This window comes from Cebus imitator, unplaced genomic scaffold, assembly GCF_001604975.1.
Source record: "Cebus imitator isolate Cc_AM_T3 unplaced genomic scaffold, Cebus_imitator-1.0 Scaffold30, whole genome shotgun sequence".
Lineage (NCBI taxonomy): Eukaryota > Metazoa > Chordata > Mammalia > Primates > Cebidae > Cebus > Cebus imitator.
The window spans coordinates 3,014,109-3,037,095 of record NW_016107345.1 but is presented as its reverse complement, the minus strand read 5'-3'; the positions used below and the strand labels follow the sequence as shown (position 1 = coordinate 3,037,095).

Below are 22,987 nucleotides of genomic sequence, written 5' to 3'. Positions count from 1 at the left end.
TACTGGATATATATCCAAAGGATTATAAATTGTTCTACTATAAGGACACATGCATACGAATGTTCATTGCAGCACTGTTTACAATAGCAAAGACCTGGAACCAACCCAAATGCCCATCGATGATAGACTGGATGGGGAAAATGTGGCACATATACACCATGGAATATTATGCAGCCATCAAAAACGATGAGTTCGTGTCCTTTGTAGGGACATGGATGAACCTGGAAACCATCCTTCTTAGCAAACTGACACAAGAACAGAAAATCAAACACCACACGTTCTCACTCATAGGTGGGCGTTGAACAATGAGAACACATGGACACAGGGAGGGGAGCATCACACACTGGGGTCTCTTGGGAGGAAACAGGGGAGGGACAGTGTGGGGTGGGGAGTTGGGGAGAGATAGCATGGGGAGTAATGCCAGATATAGGTGAAGGGGAGGAAGGCAGCAAATCACGCTGCCATGTGTGTACCTGTGCAACAATCTTGCATGTTCTTCACATGTACCCCCAAACCTAAAATGCAAAAAAAAGAAAAAAGAAAAAAAAAGAAAAAGAAAACAAACTTGTCACTGGGTCCTAAGGCATTTGGGCCCTTTGGTTGCCATCAACTGAAAGCCACTGTGCCTGACTCTGACCAGAAGGAATAGTTACCAAGAGGCCTGGGAGTAGCTCACAGAACAGGAGATCAAACATTTAGCCTCACAGAGCAGTGGTCTCAAACATTTTTGCTCTTATAACATCCTAGAGGAATGTTAAAAAGTTTACGTACCATCTTGCACATTTTTAGGTTGATATCTAAGTTTTTCATCATCACTTTTGAATTTTCAAAAGAGATTTTTAGAATATGGCAAATAGTAACATTTAAACATAAAAACTGTTATATCCTTCCCTTTAGTGGATCAAATGGAATCTAAACCAAACCATTTGATACTTGCCCTCATTCACCAGAACACTGCAACAACAGCAAACATGAGCAAACTCTTCTTTAGCAATTGACATTATTATTCCCTTTTCTTGTGTTTTACTTTTATTTCCATTCTATTTATTCTGTAAAATCTTGTATTAAAACATACTTTATAGCTAATCCTGTAATATTTCTCTGTAATAAAAATGCTACATGTACAAATACTCAAATTTAAAAATGTCTTGGGATCAGGCTGGGCGCCGTGGCTCATACCTGTAATCCCAGCACTTTGGGAAGCTGAGGTGGGTGGATTGCTGCAGTCCAGGAGTTCGAGACCAGCCCAGCCAGCGTAGAGAAACCTTATCTCTACTAAAAATACAAAAATTAGCCAGGCATGGTAGTGACCTTTGCCTCGGCTACTTGGAAGGCTGAGGTAGGAGAATTGCTCGAACCTGGGAGGCGGAGGTTGCGGTGAGCAAATATCGCACCACTGCACACCAGCCTGGGTGACCGAGTGAGACCCTGTCTCAAAAAATTTTAAAAAAATTGGAATTATAAGGCTCTAAAGTACTAAAAATTTCTTCTCCAGTTATTCATCAATTTTTAGAAGTATGTAATTCATCCTAATTACATACAAAAATAAATTCTGAATGCATTGCTCTGTGAGATGGATGGTGCTGTTTTATTTACATTTTATTTTATTTCGAGATGGAGTCTCGCTCTGTCACCCAGGCTGAGTGCAGTGGTGCAATCTTGTCTCACTGCAACCTCCGCTTCCCGGGGTTCAAGCAATTTCTCGCACCTCAGCCTCCCAAGTAGCTGAGATTACAGGCGCGCCACCATGCCCAGCTAGATTTTGTATTTTTAGTAGAGAGGGGGTTTCACCATGTTGGCCACGATGGCCTTGATCTCTTGACCTCGTGTTCTGCCTCGTGTTGGCCTCCCAAAGTGCTGGGATTACAGGTGTGAGCCATCACACCTGGCCTAGTTGTTTTTATAATTAATTCATGTATCCATTGAATATTACTGCTAGCATGAGGCAGAGTTTAGCATCAATTCTATTTCCATTTTTCATTGTTATAATTGAAGTGCTGAGAAATCTTGTTCACAAGTGATGGGAATGGAATAGCGTTGCCAGATTTAGCCTCTCTTCCCCCATCTACTCCCAGCCCCAATGCCCAATATGTGGCTGTCAGCTGAAGTTAAACGTCAGCTATGGAAAACCATTTACAGGGGTGTAAGCAGCTGTTGTTCTGGTCTGTCCTGCATTTGTTCTCCCATCTGTCTACTCTTTGGGGGACTGCCAATTGCCCACTGCAAATCCGGTGGTGCTGGCAGGGCTATTGGGCACAGTGTTCTACCCTCCAAGGATGGGTGTGGGATACATCCTGGCCAATCACAGTTCACCCTGACCTGAGATTGGGCCAAGAGGTAGGTATGTGACCCAAGGAGGGCCAATCAGAATCTCCCTATGGGATCTGACACATAGTCACTGGAAGAAAGGCTTTACTTTCTGGTTGATGATAGTCATGATGATACAGTCCTGGGACTGTCGGCAGGCACATCAGCGGTCTTTTCCTGCTTGGAGAAAGCCTGGCTGCAGCCGGAGGAAGGAAGGCCAACCCTTGGAAGTAGAGTCAACAGCAGCAAATTCTAAGTCTCCTAATGAGGTGGTTTGAGTCCCTGACTTTGGTGATCTCTGAAGACAGCTGTACCCATGGATGTCACAGTTATGTGAGCCAATAAACCCATAATCGTCTTTAATTCTGTTTGGGTTGCTTTCACTTTTAACCTAAAGAATCTGATTAACACACTACTAGCTTTCTCTTGAGGCTGTTGCAAATGACCACACACTTAGTGCCTTAAAACAATACAAGTTTCAGATCTTATAGTGCTGGAGGTCTGAACTCTGAAATAGGTTTTAAAGGTGAAAGTCAAGGTGTCCACAGAGCTGTATTCCTTTAAAAGCCCCGAGGAAAATTACTTTGCTTGCCTTTTCCACCTTGTAGAGGCTGCCTACGTTCCCTGGCTCCTGGCCCCGACCACACGTCACTCCAACCTCTGCTTCCATGGCCACATCTCCTTGGACTCTCCTGCCTCCCTCCTAGAAAGATCCTTGTGATTACACTGGACCCATGAGGATGATCCAAGATGATCTTCCTATTTCATCCTTAACTTACGGGCAGAGTCACTTTTGCCATGTGTGGTGACATATTCACAGGTTCTGAAGATTAGGGCAAAGAATCTTTGGGAGCCATTATTTTGTGTCCCACACATATTCAAGAAGAAGAATCAGACTTGACCACCGAGAAGGTCACTTTTAATCAGAAAGCAAAGCGTCCTCCTTTTAGGTGGCCCCAACAGGATTGTAGTGCCAAGTTCCCCAGCACTTACCTTGGAGCCGCGGAGGGGGATTTCCAGCGTCTGGTGAGGCTGGGGCCAGCTGGTCTTTCCCCTGCATCTCTGCGTAGTCTGCTATGGGCCTGAGAAGAGCCAATGCTCCGGAACATTCCAAGTAATTGCCATCAAGGTACAGCTCGCTGGGGAAGGGAGCAGAGTACATTGTTCAGTTAGTTCTGCCTCCTCAGATTTGGATTTAAGGTTTTCATCTGATGAAATAATATACCTAGTCATAAAATAATAAAGAAATAATCAGAATAATTATTTAATAATAGGCCATGTCATAAAAAATAGACCTACTGAGCACATCAGCTGGGATTACAGGCGTGAGCCACTGTTCCTGGCCTGATTGTGTTATTTTTTGTAGAGAGGTGTGACTATGCCAATCTTCTAATAACTAAAGAAAAATTATAATAGTTAAATCATCAGTCATTCATAGTCCTAATTTTTTTTTAAGACTGTCTCACTCTTGTCCACCAGGCTGGAGTACAGTGGCACGATCTTGGCTCACTGCAACCTCCGCCTCCTGGGTTCAAGCGATTCTCCTGCCTCAGCCTCCTGAATAGTTGGGATTATAGGTGTCTGCCACCATGACCAGCTAATTTTTGTAATTTTAGAAGAGACAGGTTTCACCATGTTGGCCAGGATGGTCTCAAACTCCTAAACTCAGGTGATTCGCCCGCCTCAGCCTCCCAAAGTGCTGGGATTGCAGGTGTGAGCCACCTCGCCCGGCCATAGCCCTAAATATGATTACGAGTTGGAGGTCCTCTGAGAACTGGACTGTGCAGATTCAGCAACTAGGAGCTCCTCATATGGAAGCATCTGGATTGGAGTCAACACATGAGCCCTGGAGCCAGCCTAAGCTCCCACAGTTTCCTGTGCAGAGGGCCCACAGCCAGGTCACTTCCTGTGGTAACAATGGGTACCAATGACAGTTAAATCCCCACCCAATGAAAGGAGAGAGTATTTTAAAATGTAAATTATGAGAATGTCGTGAACAGGCCACCTTTTAGCAGTTAGAGCCACCACAGCCTGAGGATCCCTTCAGTTCAAAATTTAAGCCTAGAAGAGGCTTTGGTGGAGTTTGGAGAATTCCAGGTTTTTTGAGGTAATGACATGGTCAGATATAGGATTCCAAATTATACTTCGGCAGAGATTAAAAAGGCGCTTGCAACCTTAACTACAGAGCTGGTGCCCAAGGCCTCTTTAATGAGAGGTGCCTGGTTTGAGTGCTGGATTGGATTCTGCAAGCATGTTTCGGACAGAGGAGCCAATGCGGCATGTCAGTGCCTATGTTAACATCGGTCTGTGCTAAACAGGCCCTTGATTGGGTCCTAAAGCTCCTAATCAGAGGTTTGCACCGTCACTCCTTTGGCACCAGTACTGCCATGGCAAGGACCATGCTATCCGAGATAGAATTCCTCAGCAGTCTCCAGATTAGCAAGAGGGCTACCTTTAAGGAACTGCTAAGGATTTTTGTTTTGTTTTGCTTTTAGACAGAGTCTCACCCTGTTGCCCAGGCTGGAGACAATGGCACAATCTCGGCTCACTGCAACCTCCGCCTCCTGGGTTCAAGCAATTCTCCTGTGTCACTATGTTGGCCAGGCTGGTATTGAACTCCTGACCTCATGATCCACCCGCCTTGGCCTCCCAAAATGTTGGGATTACAGGCATGAGCCACCTTGCCCAGCCAAGAATCGCTTTTAACTCGCATGGACAACATCTTATTTCCAGCTTGAGCAGACTGGGTACCCTGACTGATGCTCTGAATAAAGGCAACTAAAATTGCAGGCTACATATTTAAAATAACTTTAAGACTGTGGCAAAATGCACATAACATTTACCACCTTAGCCATTTTTAAGTATCCAGTTCAGTGGCATCAAGCATTCGCATGCTGTGCAATCCTAACCACCATCCGTCTCCAGAACTCTTTTCATCTTGCAAAATTGAAACTCTACTTATTAAACAATAACTCCCCATTCTCTTTTCGCAGACCCTGGTAACCACCATTCTATTTTCTCTCTGTATAAATCTGACTACCTGGCTCCATGGTGTAAGTGGAATTATACAGTATTTGTCATTTTGCGACTGGGTTTTTCACTTAGCACAATGTCCTCAAGATTCATCTCATGCTGCAGCAGCGTGCATCGGAATTTCCCCCCTTCTTAAGGCTGAATAATATTCCATTGTCTGTATACATCACATTCTGTTTATTCATTCAGCTGTTGATGGACCCTTGGGTTGCTTCCACCTTTTGGCTATCATGAATAACACTGCTGTCAGCACGGGTATAGAAATCTCTCTCTGAGATCCTGCTTTTAATTATTTGGGGCATATATTCACAAGCAATGTTTCTGAATTATATGGTGATTCTATTTTTATGTTTTTGAGGAGCTGTCATACTGTTTTCCATATTAGCTGCACCATTTCACATTGTCACTAACAGTGCACAAGGTTACAACTTTTCCACATCCTTGTCAACATTTGTTACTTTCTGTTTTTTTCATAGCGAGATTGGCATGTCATTGTGGTTTTGATTTGCATTTCCTTAGTGATTAGTGATGTTGAACATTTTTTCATGCATGTATTGGCCATTTGTATATCTTCTTTGATGAATGTCTAGTTAAATTCCTTGCCTGTTTTAAATCAGGTTGTGGCCAGGCGTGGTGGCTTATGCCTATAATCCCGGCACTTTGGGAGGCCAAGGCGGGTGGATTGCTAGAGGACAGGCGTTTGAGACCAGCCTGGCCAACATGGTAAAACCCTGTCTCTACTATAAAAACAAAACAAAAGAAACTAGCCTGGCCTGGTGGCGTGCACCTGTAGTCTCAGCTACTTGGGAGACTGATGCACGAGAATCACTTGAACCTGAGAGGTGGAGGTTGCAGTCAGGTTAAATCGATTGTACCACTGCACTCCAGCCTGGGTGACACAGTGAGACACCAAGAAAGAAAGAGAGGAAGCGAGGAAGGGAGGGAGGAAGGAAGGTAGGGAGGAAGGGAGAAAGAAAGGGAGGGAGGGACAGAGGAAGGAGGGAGGGAGGAAGGAGGGAAAGAAGGAGGGAAGGAAGGAGGGAAGGAAGGAAGGAAATCAGGTTGCTTGCTGTTTTGTTGTTGAGTTGTAGCAGTTGTTTTGTTTTGTTTTGTTGACAGGGTTTCACTCTGTCACACAGGCTGGAGTGCAGTGATGTGATTCCAGCTCACTGCAGCCTCTACCTCCCGGGCTTAGGCAATCCTCCTGTCTCAGCCTCCTGAGCAGCTGGGACTACAGGTGCATGCCAGCATGCCAGGCTAATTCTTTGTAGAGATAGGGTTTCACCTTGGTGCTAGGCTGGTCTTGAACTCTTAGACTCAAACAATCTGCCTGACTCAGCCTCCGGAAGTGCTGGGATTACAGACATGAGCCACCATGCCCAGCCGAGTTATAGCAATTTTTAAAAATATATTCTAGATGTTAACCCCTTATCAGATACATAACTTGCAATTATTTTCTTCCAGTTCATAAGTTTGCCTCTTCACTTTGTTGATTACATCCTTCGGTGCACAGAAGTTTTACATATTGATGTAGTCCAATTTATCTACTTTTTCTTTTTTTCTGCCTGTGCCTTTGGTGTCATTTCCAAGAAATAATTGCCAAATCTAAGGTCATAAAGCTTTTCCTCTATGTTTTCTTCTAAGAATTAAAAAAAAAAATTCTTTTCAAAATGTGTCGATTGGCTGGCAGTTTAATGAGGAATACCCAAAGGTCAACGAACGAGAGAAAGTGGGAGCCCAGTGGGGTATGCAAAGCACTTAGCTTTTCCTTTGAGAGCATCATTCAAACAGTAGTTGGTTTTCATGGATCATGGAGCCCAGGGAATAGGAGATAAAGTCATAGTCACTGGAGACAAGGAGTCAGGTAGAAAATGCTGCGTGAAGTTACGGCCCAAAATACAAAGTGGGCCAATAGTTTTATTCTCTTAGAGTAAGGATGGTTAGAAAAAAAACCCAATTCTCCCTTTTCCCAAAGGACCCTGGGGAAAACTGCCTATCTCAGACTGAAAAATATAAGGAAAAATGTGTCCCCTGAAAACTCACAGACTAGCTCAAATACAGTTTTGTACCCTGCATTAAATAACCATCTGGATGGTTCAAAGAAATAGCAAGTCAAGAATTTAATTGAATGTAACCCTGGGATAGTAGCACCCAGAGTGAATGGCAGACACAAATTCAAGCCCTGAAGAGGAAGCTCTCTTCAAACTTGAGCTCAAGAAACTGCCACAACCATTTTCCCTGGAAATATGAGTTAACAGTTAAAAAAGAAATCACAAAACACACAAATTGATGTCACCATGAGTAAAAGCCAGTAGAAGCAAGAGATCACAATATCAGACCCCCAAATAATTCAGATTATTGAAATGATTAGACAGAATAGAAAATGACTTGAACACATTCAAAGAAATAAAATAAGGGATTTTTTTTTAAAAAGGCCTAGAAAATGACCGCTAGTTTCCTTACCTATTCTCTACTTCCTCCTTCTTCCCTAAACATAATTTTGTGATAATCAAACATTGGGGCTGTACCTGTTTTTTGAACTTTACATAAATTCAAGTCATACAGTATTCATTCTTTTTTTTTTTTTTTTTTTTTTTTTTTTTTTTTTTTGAGACAGAGTCTTGCTCTGTCAGCAGGCTGGAGTACAGTGGCATGATCTCAGTTCACTTCAGCCTCTGCCTCCCAGGTTCAAGTGATTCCTCTGCCTCAGCCTCCCAAGTAGCCAGGACTACAGGTATGCACCACCATGCCTGGCTAATTTTTGGGATTTTTTAGTAGAGATGGGGTTTCATCATGTTGGCCAGGACGGTCTCGATCTTCTGACCTCATGATCCGCCTGCTTCAGCCTCCCAAAGTGCTGGGATTATAGGCATGAGCCACCGTGCCCGGCCAGTATTCATTCTTTTGTGCCTCCCTTCATTTATACAACATTATGCTTGTGAGAGTCATCATATTTTATTTTTGTATAGCCACAATTAGTTCATTTTCATTGCCACATAGCATTTCACTATATTAATATACTACAATTTCTTTATTCTGTTGTTGATGGAAATTTGGGTTGTTTCTGGTTATTGATTTCCAGGAACATTTTTGCGTAAGTCTCCTGGTGCCCATGTACATACATTCACGTTGGATATTTACCGAGAGTGGAACTGCTGGATCACAGACTCTGGAATCAGTATATACTGCAGCACAGTTTTCCAAGTGACTGTGCGAATATACACTCCCACCACAGTGTATGAAAATTCCAGCTGCTCCAATTCCTCACCAACCTTTGATGATGTACTTTTATTTTCACTATTTCAGTGGCTGTGTAGTAGTATCCCTTCACGTTTTTAATTTGAATTCCATTCATTCCTAATGAGGTTGAGCACCTAATATTTTTACTGGCTATTTGATAGTTTTTTTGGTAAGTGCCTGTTCAAGTTTCTTGGCCATGTTTCTATTGGACAATTTCTTTTTCTTAATGATGTGTGGGAGTTATATGTACATCCTGTCTAAGAATCCTTTTTGATTATATGCATAGCAAATATCTTTTCCAGTTCTGTGGCTTGCCTTTTCACTCTCTTAATGGTAATTCTTGGTGAACAAAAGTTGTTAGTTTTAATGGAGTCTAACTTAATCTTTTCTTTTATGATTAGTGCTTTTTGTATACTTCTAAAAAAGTATTTCTCCACTCCAAAGTCATGATGATTTTTTTTATATTATCTTCTAGAAACTTTATTGCTTTGTCTTTCAACTCTGCAATCCACCAGCATTGATTTGGGGGTATGATGTGAAGTAGGGATCAAGCTTTTTATACCCCATGCTTATCTCCCCGGGTCTTATCATTATTGATTGAAAAGGTCATCTTTTTCTTGATGCCAGGTATTGTCATCTTTGTCAATAATTAAATGTCCATAAAGGTAAGACTCCGTTTCCAGGCTTTCTATTCTTTTCCATTGGTATACTTATCTATGCCTGCAGCAATATTACACTACCTTAATTTCTGTAGCTCTATAAGAAGTGTTAATATCTGTTAGAGAAAATTCTCCTGCTCTGTTCTTTGTGTTCAAGATTGTCCTGCTTATTTTTTGCCACGTATATCTCCATATAAAATTAACAGTCAGGCCTTTTAAGTTATATATGAAAGCCATTTTCATGGCTCTTTGATTCTTCCTGCGCCTCCAACCTTCTGTCTGGGATCATTTTTCTTTAAAGAATGTGTGTTAGTATTTCTTTTAGGGAAGATCTGCTTGTGACAAATTCTTCCAGTTTCTGTTGGTCTGACAATGTCTTTGCTTCACTTCCATTTTTGAAAAATATTTTTGTTGGGTATAGAATTCTTAGTTGGCATTTTCCCTTTAGGATTTTGAAGATATTCTATTGGTAACTGAATTCCATTGTCAGATACCAGTTTTGAAAAGTCAGATACCAGTTTTATTGTAGTTCCTTTGAAGGTAATGTGTTATTTATTGACTAATTTTAATATTTTCTCTTTGTCTTTGGTCTTTAATAGTGCTATTATGATGTTTCTAAATTTTCTTTGTGTTTAACCTTCTTGGGATTAACAACTCTATTTGAATCTGTGTTTTATGTCTTTCATCAGTTTAAGTTCTTAGCTATTATCTTTTCAAGTATTGCTTTTGTCTCATTCTCATTCTCTTCTCCTTCTGGGACTTCAATTACATATGTGTTGATTATCTCACTTATCTACTAAGTCTATCTCTTTTTTTTTTTTTTTTTTTGAGACAGGGCCTTGCTTTGTTGTCCAGGTTGGAGTACAATGATGTGGTCATGGCTCATTGTAGCCTCCACCTCCCAGGCTCAAGCGATCCTCCTGTCTCAGCTTCCTGAGTAGCTGGGACTACAGGCATGTGCCACCACATCTGTCTCATAATTTTTTTTTTTTTAAGAGACGAGGTCCTGCTATGTTGCTCAGGCTGCTCTCAAACTCATGGGCTCAAGTGTTACTCCCACCTTGGCCTCCCAAAGTGCTGGGATTACAAGGCACAAGCCACAGCAACCAGCCTATCTACTTATGTCGCTTACTTTTTCTTTTGACTTTTCTTTCTTTTGTTATTTCATATTTCATTCTTTCTGGATATTTTCTTATGATCTGTCCTCATTTTACTAATTATCTCTCTAAATCTATCAAAACTGCTGTTAAACCCATTTATTAAGATTTTAGGGCTGGGTGCAGTGGCACATGCCTGTAATCCCAGCACTTTGGGAAGCCGAGGTGGGTGGATCACCTGAGGTGAGGAGTTCAACACCCATCTGGCCAACATGGTGAAACCCTGTTTCTACTAAAAATACAAAAATTAGGCAAGTGTGGTGGCACATGCCTATGGTCTCAGCTACTGGGGAGGCTGAGGCAGGAGAATTGCTTGAACCTGGGAGATGGAGGCTGCAATGAGCTGAGATTATGCCACTGCACTCCAGACTGGGCAACAGAGTGAGGCTGTCTCAAAAAAAAAAAGTTAATCTATAATTGTATATCCAGCAAAACTGTCTTTCAAGGATGAAGGTTTTGTGTGATATGATGGCAGTCAAACTTTATAAACGTGGAGAAATCTTGACAATATAATGTGAGTATAAGAGTCACAAAATCATACACACAGTATAATTCCATTTTGCAAATATACACATGCATGTATATACAATAATATATTTGTCAATATCTGCAAATTTACCCCTTTCAAAATAGTATATTACATTTGGGTCATGGTCAGTTCTAATATTTTCTCCATTTTTATGTTTGAAATATTTAACTTAATATTAACTTAAAATATAGTGTTGGTTTTGTTTTGGTTTTAGAGAAAACTTTGTAGTATATCAATCAGTAATCACATCAACTACAGCTGGAACACATGATATAATATGCTTATATTAAGGTTTGAAGAAATATTTTTAAAACCATAACTCACAAGCCTGGCAATCTCTGAGTTGCTCAGTTGAAGGCCACAGATGCAGATCTCTTTCTCCAGTGTGTAACACTCATCTTGAATTGTCATGAGCGAAGGTTCCAAGGAAACTGGTGGGATTCTTGGTGGGGAGTCATCAGGTCTTACAAGCATAAACTGGAGTGTAAGAAAAAACAGCATGACAGTGGATGTCATAAGGAGAAGTCTATGCATCTGAATATGTGGAAAAGGAATACTGTCATTACACAACAACATCAGAAGAACATTTAAAATAGTATTGACTTTGAGCTGGGCACAGTGGCTCAAGCCTGTAATCCCAGCATTTTGGGAGACCGAGACGGGCAGATCACCTGAGGTCAAGAGTTCAAGACCAGCCTGACCAACATGGTAAAACCCCATCTCTACTAAAAATACAAAAATTAGCCTGGTGTGGTAGTGCATGCCTGTAGTCTCACTACTCAGGAGGCTGAGGCAGGAGAATTGCTTGATCCCGGGAAGAGGAGGTTGCAGTAAGCTGAGACATGCGAATGCACTCCAGCCTGGGTGACGGAGTAACACTCCTCTGTCTCAAAAAAAAAAAAAAAAAGTAGTAACTTTGGATCAAGTGTGCAAGACAAACTTATAAAGTTCTAGCCATGTACAAAGCTCCATGAAAAGTCCTATAGGGCAGAGATTTTTCCAGCAGGTTACCCAGTGTTATTGGGTCAGAAAATCAATCTAGTCAGTTACAACCCTCCCTCCCTTCCTCCCTTCCTTCCGAGTCTCACTCTGTCACCCGGGCTGGAGTATAGTGGGGTGATCACAGCTCACTGCAGCCTCAAACTGCCAGGCTCAAGCAATCTTCCTACCTCAACCTCCCAAGTAGCTGGGACTACAGGTGAGAGACATTGCACTTGGATGACTCTTTAATTTTTTGTAGAGATGTATCTCACCATGTTGGCCAGGCTGGTCTCAAACTCCTGGCCTCAAGCAGCCCTCCTAACTCAGCCTCCCAAAGTTCCGGGGTTATAGGTGCAAGCCACCATACCCAGCCTCTTTTTTCTTCTTTAACGAAATAGAAAAGAAGGGAAATTTTCTGAGTGTCTCTTATTAAGGACAATGATGATCTCAGGAGACTTTTAATAATTTTCAAAATCATGATGGAGACCCCACCCAAGCAACCCACCCAACATACAAACAGCCCTTATGGTGGTACTGATGCATGCTGATATCATGTATGGGGTCATGATGTTAATTGCATTTCTGATGGCGATTGCAATGAAAAAAATAATTGAACATTGCTGAAGGGACTGGTTTGAACAAGTTATGATTAGCCCTTATATTTAAGTAGTGGAAGCTGCTTATAAGAACTGTAGATTTTAAAAATGACTTAGGAACAATTTTATCACAAAAGGGCTGGTTCTGGGAAGGTCTTCCATTGGGATGAGCAGGGAGACATGGCAGGGACCCCAGCAAAGGCACTGTGACAGGAAGGATGAGAGAGACGTTAGAGGCAGATGAGGGAGGGCAGAGTGGAGGCGGTGCTAGGTACAAGGAGGCTTGGAAGAAGGAAGGGAGTGAGGGAGCAGCTGCTGGGGAGTTGGAAGTTCAGAGTACAGAGGGAGAGTTGGGGTCTGGCCCAGCTGTCTTTGGGGTGCCAGGCCCCCTCTTCTGGTCTGTCAGGTGTCCGTTTCCCAAGTTACCCATTTCATCTTGGTGCTGACCTCTCTTCTCTTTCCCCCTCACATCCAAGTCCTAGATTTAATCTCAGAAAAGATCTGACATCAGAATATTTTCTGAAACCCGGTGCTTTTGGAGTCAGAATTCTGACTGCTGGTCTCACTCCAAGTGAGCCGGCTCAGGAGGGGAGGTGCCGGTGAGTACAGTTCTGGCCTCATGGCCCTCACTTGGAGGGGTCAGCGGGGGCGGCTGGAGTCCCGGGAACAGAGGTCCTGCAGTGATGACTGAAGTGCTGACTTTTAAACTGGACCTTCCAGATGTGGAGGAGGGGCCGGTGGCCTTTCCAGGGAAGTGGTGTGAGATCAGGCCCTTTGGAAGGGATGGGAGGGGCCCCTGTGGAGGTCAAAGTGGGAAGGGAGGAGAAGGGCGGAACAGGCCCTCGGTGGCAAGCCAGGCTTTGCCCTCCACTCAGTCAGGAATGCAGAGCGGGTGACACAGCCAGCTCTGGGCTTGCGAGTGAAACTACTTTTGCAAAAATTATAACGGAGAAAATTATGACAGTGAAAGAAATCTGACTTAACCAACTCCTTTTTGCTTTTAACCTTCAAACTGTCCTTGCTCATTCCTGGGCACAGGCCAAATGAACTTGGGGAGGAACTTAGTTTATATGAATAGATTAACTTTGAAATAAAGATAATAACAACCTTTTTCCAAAACAAATCCCCTTCTTGACTGGGGACTACACTGTCTTTGCAGGAAAATTAGCCACAAGATTAGAAATTATGGTTTAAGAGTCACTGTGGTAAAACCTGAGATCAGTGCTTGAGATAGTTTGCAGACCCTTTGTTCCAAAGCACCAGCTGGCCCACTCAGATGGATAAGCTGGCTCATCTGGTCCTGTGGACCCTACCCAGGAACTGACTCCGTGCAGGAAGATAGCTTCAACTCCCTATGATTTCATCTTCAACCCAAAAAATCAGCATTCTCCACTTTGTGACCCCCCCTACTCACCAAATTACCCTTAAAAACCTCAATCCCGAATTTTCAGAGAGACTGATTTGAGTAATAACTTGTCTTTTGCATGGCATGGCTGGCCTGGTGTCAGTCAAACGCTTTTTTTTTTTTTTTTTTTTGAGACAAAGTTTTGCTCTGTGGCCCAAGCTGGAGTATAGTACCATGATCTTGGCTCACTGCAACCTCTGCCTCAAGCGATTCTCCTGCCTCAGACTCCGGAGTAACTGGGATTACAGGCACCTGCCATCATGCCCGGGTAATTTTTTTTGTATTTTTAGTAGAGAAGGGATTTCACCATGTTGGCCAGGCTGGTCTCAAACTCCTGATCTTGTGATCCACCTGCCTCGGCCTCCCAAAGTGTTGGGATTACAGGCGTGAGCCACCGTGCTCAGCCCTCAAACTCTTTATTTACTACAATGCTGTGGTGTTATTTGTGTGGCAGGCAGAAAGAACCCCTTGGAAGGTGACACAAGGACTGAGGACCCATGTGCCTTGGGAGTAAACCCCAGCCAGTTCATTTTAGAGAAGAATAAGAAAAGAAGACCATACACTCACCTTCCTGAGCACCTGGTCACTGTCAATGCCCCTTTTTAGGTCCCTTTTGATGGCTGGACACATGGACGTCTGAGACTGCACATGGTGCTTCTCATACATTTTCAGAAACTTGAAGAATCAAAAAGATGGGCAGGGGTGCCCCTTCAGATCTTTGCTTTCCTTCGTTTGCTCTTGGCATTGTTTTATAGTGTTAGATTTCACTTGGATTCTGAAAATGGTAACTTGCCCTGAAACTGAACATACAGGTGTCTTTTTAAGGAGCAGAACACACTTCCTCCACTAAAAACATCAGGACAAATATTGCTGTATATCCTGCCTTGAGAATCTTGAAGTGCTTCATTTATCTTAAAATGGGACTAAGAAGACAAAATGGCGACCACTGAAAGAAACTGTTCAATTTCCCTATTCATGGGTCTATGTCCTTCTTTTGGATTCTTCAAAATTGAGGCAGTACCCACTGGAACTCAGTTATAAAGGAATGCAATTAACACTAATACTGATTTTTAAATGGCACAGTTCCTTTTACAGACACAATTCTTGCCAGATAGTCATATATCACAGTGGTTAAGAACGTGGACTTTGGAGTTGAGTGGTCTGGACTTAGTGTTTTCTCTATCTCTTGACCTCCTGGGTAGCCTTAGATAAATTAGGAAGCCTCTTCAAGTGTCCATTTTTCCATCTGTAAAATGGATTTTGGGCCAGAGTGATGTTTTTGAAATGTAAATCAGGTCATATGACTATCTCATGGGCTCTGGCTCTCTCTGTCAATTCTCCACATAATAATCAGAGAAATCTTTTTAAAAACATGATCTTATCATATGACTCTTCTGCTTAAAACTCTCCAATGGCTTCCCACTACATTTATCTTTATTGAATTTATTATATGCTTATTACACCTACTAATTCTTCCAACTTTTGTTTTGTATATTTTGAAGCAGTGTTATTAGGTGCCTTACATTCAGAACTGATAAATATTCCTGGGGAGTCTACTGTTTTGTTGTTATTTAATATTTCTGTTTATCTCTAGTAATGTTTTGTGCTTTCAAGCCACAGTTCCCAAACTGCACTGAGGTGCTTCGGAGCACTGCCACAGATTTACAGGGCACTATAGGATAATTTAAAATTTCAAGAGAAAGCCAGCAACGTCAGACAGATGCCATGTGAATTATTAGCTGGAAGTATTTTACAATTTTTCTTTTTTTTTTTTTTTTTGTACTTTAGGTTCTGGGGTACATGTACAGATCATGCAGGATTGTTGCATAGGTACATACATGGCAAGGTGGTTTGCTGCCTTCATCCCCCTATCACCTATATCTGATATTTCTCCCCTCGTTATCCCTCCCCACCCCCCACTGTCCCTCCCTCAGCCCTCCCAACTTACTGCAGTGTGTGATGCTCCCCTCCCGTGTCCACGTGTTGTAATTATTCAACACCCGCCCATGAGTGATAACATGCAGTGTTTGGTTTTACAATTTCAGATTAGATCACACTTGTATTAGTATCCTATTTTTACATAGCAAATGACCCCATCATGGGTGAAAAGCTTTCTAGAAAGGGGAATGAACCAGTAGAATGTAGAGACATTCAGATACTGGGGTAAGGGAAATCAGAATATCATAGTTCTGGTTGGGACTTTACAGATTATCTAACTCAGGACACTGGGTGCTAAAACCAGAAAAGCATGAGGCAAACCAGGATCACTGTTAACTCTAGCAGTCCTCCTCCAGTCATGGCCATCACCCGCGTGTCCCCTCACAAGGCTGTGCTCCAGGCTGCTGCCGCAGAGCAACCAGACTTGGCAGCTACAGAAAACCGTTTCTTGGGCGAGTTCAACCTTTTTTCTTCTTTTTTCTGTAGAGGCAGGATCTCACTCTGTTGCCCAGGCTAGAGTGCAGTGGTACAATCACAGCTCACTGTAACCTTGATCTTCTGGGCTCAAGGAAGGAAAAGAAGGGACTTACTTCAGCTGAAAACAGAACCGGGTCTCCTGACTCCCAGGACTGTTTCAGGCACAAAAATATGGGCCATGAGAGCACGCAGAGGATGGTCAGGTGCCGTGACTCACGCCTGTAATCCCAGGACTTTGAAAGCCCCAGGAGAGCATATCACGAGGTTGGGAGTTGGAGACCAGCTTGGCCAACATGATGACACCCAGTCTCTACTAAAAATACAAAAAATTAACTGGGCGTGGTGACATGCGTCTGTAATCCCAGCTACTTGGGAGCCTGAGGCAGGATAATTGCTTGAACTCGGGAGGCAGAGGGTGCAGTAAGCTGAGATCGCACCGCTGGACTCCAGCCTGGGCACCAGAGCAAGACTGTCGAAAAAAAAAAACCAAAAAACAAAAAACAAGCACTCAGAGAAATGGTGACCTGCCCCCCACCCCCGCCCCCCGCAGCCCAAGAGGAGTGGCCGCCGAATGAAACCCACCTCAATGGCACCCTGATCTTAGACTTCCAGCCGCCGGAACTGTGAGAAAATTCTGTGGTTTAAACCACCCAGTCTATGGTATTTCATCATGGTAGCCCAAGCTAAGACAGGTAGTATACAGTATACTGCTCACATGATGATTATTCCTCACCAACATTTAAAGTATTTACAGATGCTCAAACTACCCACATAGATTCTGCAAATGCTCTAAGACACTTTTGTCTTGAGTTTTTCACTTAATGTTTTATCACATTTGTCAAAGCCAGTATTGATTGAATCATTAATGAATATTTATTGAAGGTTTAAGGTGTATGTGTCCCGCCCTGTCTAGGTTTTACTTCTTTCTTCTGCAAGTGCCTCTCCCTCCCCAGTGTCCTGGAGATGGAATAGCGTGGGTGCCGGAGGAGAGGCTGAGAGTGGGGGCGGCTGGACCCCGCCCTCTGTCCCTAGGGGAATGCAGAGGGCCCGCTCTGGGCCCCTTCCCCGCCCCACCCCCACCCTAGCTAGGACAGCTCCTGGTCCCACCTCGGAGTCCCAGGGGACACGGAGAGGGCCCGCAAGGAGGCTTCGCGCTCCCTCTCCGAGGCTCCCGTGCATCTAATACGTTTCCCTAAAGAATTCCTGCTGCCCACCCCAAGGCGAGGAAAAGACCAGCTGCGTGCACCGTCCCCGCCCCAACCCTGCGGCTGCGCGGGTGGGTAGGGGAGGTGCGCCTCGGGAGAGAGTGGGGAGGTGCGTACACCAGGGTCTCCATGGAGCCCCGCTCCCGAGGTCGATCGAGCATTTCTCCCCGGGTCTCACAGTTCACGAGGCTGGGCAACCTCCTCCGGCCCCTGCCCGCCCGCCGGGCGCCCGCACTCACTCGCGCTCACGCTCCGCGTCCCGGGCCAGCTGCCCGCCTGGCGTCCAGCGCCCTGGAGACTGCGGCGAGGGGCGGAGGCTGGGGCCGTGGCCACTCAGGGCGCGAGCTGGAGGAGAAGGCAGGTGGCGGGAAGCAGTGCCAGGGCTCATCAGAGCTCGGGCTCGGGCTTGGATTTGGAGAAATTGAGAAATCCTGGTGTCCTCGCTGCAGGTCAAGTTTGCCACAGCTAACGTCGCTGAGAGGAACGCGGCCTGGCGGCGAACAGGGGAAGTGGGAGAAGGCGGAGCGGCGTCCCCTTTCATCAGCGGGGAATCTAGGGGAGACAGAGGCCTCCGAAGCTCGGGCGCTCCAGCCTGTTGCCGCCACGCCCAAGGCCGCCTTGGACCAGCCCTGGAGCCCCTGACACGATTTCCCAGGGAAGCCCGCCCCCCTCCCGCCACCACAAGTCCTCTTCTTTCCGCTAGAGGGGCTTCAGGGAGCGATTGCTTCCCCGTCCCAATCCCAGGAGAAAGAGGGCGCAGGGACAAAGGCAGAGGCTCAGGGGCTAGGCCTGTAATGGAGTTTTTCTGGGGAATGTTGAGGAGAAAGATGCAAAACAGCTGAAGCTTTCAGGACTGGATGGAGAGGAAAAAGAAGATTTTAAGAAGCTTTGCTGGCCGGGCGCGGTGGTTCACACTTGTAATCCCAGCACTTTGGGAAGCCAAGGTGGGCCGGTCGCGAGGTCACGAGTTTGAGACCAGCCTGGCCAACATAGTGAACCCCTGGCTCTATTAAAAATACAAAATTGGCTGGGCGTGGTGGCGGGCGCCTGAATTCCCAGCTACTGGGAAAGCGGAGGTGGGAGAATCATTTGAACCTGTGAGATAGAGGTTGTAGTGAGCCGAGATTGCACCAGGGCACTCCAGCCTGGTGACAGAGCGAGACTCCTTCTCAAAACCAAACCAAACAAAAAACCTTGCTGCAAGCAATAGTTTGCGGGTATAGAAAAGAAGGGTTGGGAGGATGTAGTAGGCAGAATAGAGTCTCCCGAAGATATGCATGCCCTAATCCTGGGAACTTGTGGATATATTACCTTACATGACAAGACAGTTTGCAGAGGATTCAAGTTAAGGACCTCGACGCGGGGCGCAGCCGTGCAAAGCGCTGCAGACTCAGAAATCTAAGTGCACAAGAAGATTTGCTAAGCCTGAGAAGAAAGGCATGTTCCTTGTGGGCTTTGTGTGGGATGGCAGCTCCTGCTTTTGCTGAGTCAAAATTCAGGTTAGGATGCAGACAAAAATTACTGAATTAACAAGTCAGTTTTAGACATTTTATTTAACTCCCACAGCTTTCTTTCTCACAAGCCTAAGACACCACAATGGAAAATATGACATTCTCATTCTTATTTTTTTTGAGATGGAGTTTCACTCTTGTTGCCCAGGCTGGAGTGCAATGGCACAATCTCAGCTCACTGCAACCTCCACCTCCCGGATTCAAGTGATTCTCCTGCCTCAGCCTCCCGAGTAGATGAGATTACAGGTGTGCACCACTGCACCCAGCTAATTTTTTTGTATTATTAGTAGAGATGGGGTTTCACCATGTTGGCCAGGCTAGTCTCGAACTCCTGACCTCAGGTGATCCACCAAGGATCACTTGAGGGTACCTGTGGGTACCTTGGTTTCCCAAAGTCCTGGGATTATAGGCATGAGCCACCACCCCCAGCTGACATTCTCATTCTTGAACTCTCTTTGTGTCATTCAGTCTTCACTATTCTACATAATTCTTTATGGTATTGTTAATTCATGAAATTGTTTTATTTTTAAAACATAGCCATTTCCACAAATAGTTAAGTGCTATATGCTGAAAATGGGTATATTCTCAAATACAATATATAATTTCTTGACATAGAAGAGCAGCTAGTTACATACAATTTATGTTTGAACAGATTCATTCATTAGTCTTGTGGTTGCCAGCATCAGAAAGCATTTCCTGTTATGAGTTCACATATTTGGAAATGAGTTAACTTTTTGTGACTTTCAGATTCTGTGGTTGTTAATGCTTTGCATTCCCCCAGATCGTTTTATCTTTCCTTGGTTAACTTAATGAGCTGCCTTCCCAGACAAAATGTCTATGAGTCAGTAATGCTTTCACTCAATTTTATATCCAGTTGGAGAAGACATGACTACAAACAGGCAAATGGGTTTTGTTTTGTTTGTTTGTTTGGGACAGAGTCTCACTCTGTCACCCAGGCTGGAGTGTGGCACGATCTCAGCTCACTGCAACCTCTACCTCCCAGGTTCAAGCTATTCTCCTGCTTCAGCCTCCCAAGTAGCTGGGATTACAGGCACCTGCCACCAAACCTGGCTAGTTTTTTGTATTTTTAGTGGAGACAGGGTTTTACTATGTTGGTCGGGCTGGTCTCAAACTCTTGACCACAGGTTATCTGCCTGCGTGGCCTCCCTAAGTGCTGGGATTATATGTGTGAGCCACTATGCCCAGCCACTGTTGAGTTTTATCAAGAAAGGTCCTGGCTGGCTGTGTTGGCTCACGCCTGTCATCCCAGTACTTGGAGAGGCCCAGGTGGGTGTATGGATTGAGCTCAGGAGTTCAAGACCAGCCTGGCAATACAGTGACACCTTGTCTCTACAGAAAAAATACGCGAATTAGCCAGGTATGGTAGTGTGCACCTGCAGTCCCAGCTACTGGAGAGGCTGAGGCAGGAGGATGGTTTGAGGGGTGTTGAGGTTGCAGTGAGCCGAAATTGCATCATTGTACTCCAGCCTGGACAACAGAGTGAGACCCTGTCTCAAAAAAAAAAAAAAAAAAAAAAAAAAAAAAAAAAAAAAAAAAAAAAAAAAAAAAAAAAAAAAAAAAAAAAAAAAAAAAAGAAGAGAGAGAGAGAAAGAAAGACCCTCAGGGGTTAAAGAGCATCTTTAAGATCATCTCTGGGTGGAACACACAGAGCAGAGGCACACAGTCTGGCAAAGAAGGGCATTCCAGAGGGCCACTCCTGCCTGGGGACTGCCCTTGCCTGTGATCCATAGTCACCTCCCCCTGGCTCAGGCCAGCTTTACACTTTGCCTTCACATTTCTGGCCCTACCTGGAAGAGTCCTTGATCCTTCCCGTGTGAGTTCACTGTTGACCCTTGTCCATCACTGTCACTGCTTCTGGAAACCTGAGACCGACCACACCTCTCACTGCAGTGCCTAGGCAGGCTGCCAGGAGGCTCTTTTAGGCCAAGTCCAATCACACTGTGCTCCACCAACTCCAGATGAGCAAACACTGATTTTGAAATAGTAAAATTTGCCTACCAAATTAGCAGTGACTTTTAAAGAATGATAATCTGTAATAGTCAGTGACTCAATATTGAAGAGACTGCGGTAAGAAGTCTCCTATATGCTGATGGGGGGATAAATGGAGGCTTTTCTCAAGTGAGATTTGTCTGTATAGATGAGGTCTAGAAGTTCCACACATGAGATCCTACTCTAGGAAATAAATGTAGGTATAAGAGCTCGAATGCCTTCAGATGTCAGTGATAGAAAACTCGATGAATGTGACTGCAGCATTCAGACCTTTCTTGCTCATATAAGTTTGGTACTAAGAGGGCTGGGTGTGGTGGCTCACGCCTGTAATCCCAGCACTTTGGGAGGCTGAGGCAGGTGGATCACGAGGTCAAGAGATCAAGAGCATCCTCGCTAAAATGGTGAAACCCTGTCTCTACTAAACATATAAAAAAATTAGCTGGATGTGGTGGCACCCACCTGTTGTCCCAACTACTCAGGAGGCTGAGGCAGGGGAATTGCTTGAACCCAGGAAGTGGAGGTTGCAGTGAGCCGAGATTGTGCCACTGCACTCCAGCCTGGCGACAGAGTGAGACTTCATCTCCAAAATAAAGATAAGTTTGGTAGTAAGAAATCCTGGAGTGGTTTTGTGTCCCCTTGGTATAACGAAGAACCTGGGTCTTTCTTTTCCCACTCTGCCATCCAGAGTTGAAGGGACATGTTGTCTCCCCTCACGGTGGCACTCACAGCATCCTGTCCTCATATGACAAGGGCCAAATACAAAAGAAAAGAGTGGGGCAAAAGGTCTTCTCCAAAAATGCCTTTCCCAGAAGCTTCTAAACACTTCCCTTCACCTTCGGGATGTGAATTATTAACAAAGGGGAGTGAGATCTCCGTGGCGGGCTTGGCCATCCAAGGCCCAGCAGGCACATGGCTGCCTGAACACCAGTGGGGTAGCATTCCAAAGGAAGGGGGCTAAATTGCTTGTGGGTAAGTGGCCAATGGTGTCTGCCACAGGGAACCGACATTTTTATACAAAGATATTTGATACAGTGTTATTCATAAATATAAAGAAATAGAAACTGTGTGGTTAAGAAATTATGGTACATTTAAGGCTGAGAGGGGAGGATCATTTGAACCCAGGAGTTCGAGTCCAGCCTGAGCAACATAGTGAAACGCTGTCTCTAGAAAAAAAAGTAAGAAAGAAAAAAGAAATTATAGTCCATTTATTTGGATAGGGAAACTACTAAAACTAAAAGGGATAGACTCTGGCTTCCAACCAGGTTGGTCGGACTCCAAACCCACATTCTTAGTTTCTGCTACTTCTTTGGATTTAACAAAATCATTAAGCACCATAGAAGAAAAAGCAACAGAAAGCCTTCCAAGATGTAGATTACTTAATAAAAAGCAGTCAATGTACCACAATACCCCGTTCTCTGAGAACTAGGGTAGTTGAGGGGTTTCTGAGATTCTTATCCCAGCTGTCACTTTTGAGAGGTTGGCAGACTCTTCTGAGATTCTTTAGGCCCGATTCCTGCTGTGAGACCAGAACAGCTGAAAGTTAAAGCCAGTTTAAGTTTCCATGGTTTCTGCCTGCTTTACTGGGTCAATTGTAATAATGTTATCAAAACACCTCAGCCCCTCAACCAAACTCAGGGTATATGAAAAAGCCTGATCAAAGAAAAGCAGTGTTTGCAGAATTTGGATGATAGTTATATGACTTTCTAACAATAATGGAAGATAATTTTTTAAAATAAAAGATTAACGGGATTTTTTTTTTTTTTTTTTTTTAAACAGAGTCTTGCTCTGTTGCCCAGGCTGAAGTGCAGTGGTACAATCTTGGTTCATTGCAACCTCCACCTCCCAGGTTCAAGCAAATCTCCTGCCTCAGCCTCTGGAGTAGCTGGGAATACGCACAGGATCACACAAATGATAGCACATTCAACCCGCTGTTCTTCAG

At 44.2% G+C, this 22,987-nt stretch overlaps 2 long non-coding RNA genes across 3 annotated transcripts in view; one reads left to right on the top strand and one right to left on the bottom strand.

Moving 5' to 3' along the window:
• LOC108300821 overlaps positions 1 to 901 on the bottom strand; it is a 26,507-nt gene extending 25,606 nt beyond the window's left edge. The window contains exon 1 of one of the 2 annotated variants that reach the window (XR_005199297.1): positions 566 to 901. This is a non-coding gene — a long non-coding RNA (uncharacterized LOC108300821). The remainder of the gene's footprint in view (positions 1 to 565) is intronic. The other variant, XR_001823610.2, reaches the window with a different exon arrangement.
• The window catches only part of LOC119470404, a 9,771-nt gene extending 7,101 nt beyond the window's left edge, over positions 1 to 2,670 (top strand). The window contains exon 2 of the long non-coding RNA XR_005199298.1: positions 2,466 to 2,670. This is a non-coding gene — a long non-coding RNA (uncharacterized LOC119470404). The remainder of the gene's footprint in view (positions 1 to 2,465) is intronic.
• The last annotated feature ends 20,317 nt before the right edge of the window (positions 2,671 to 22,987 follow it).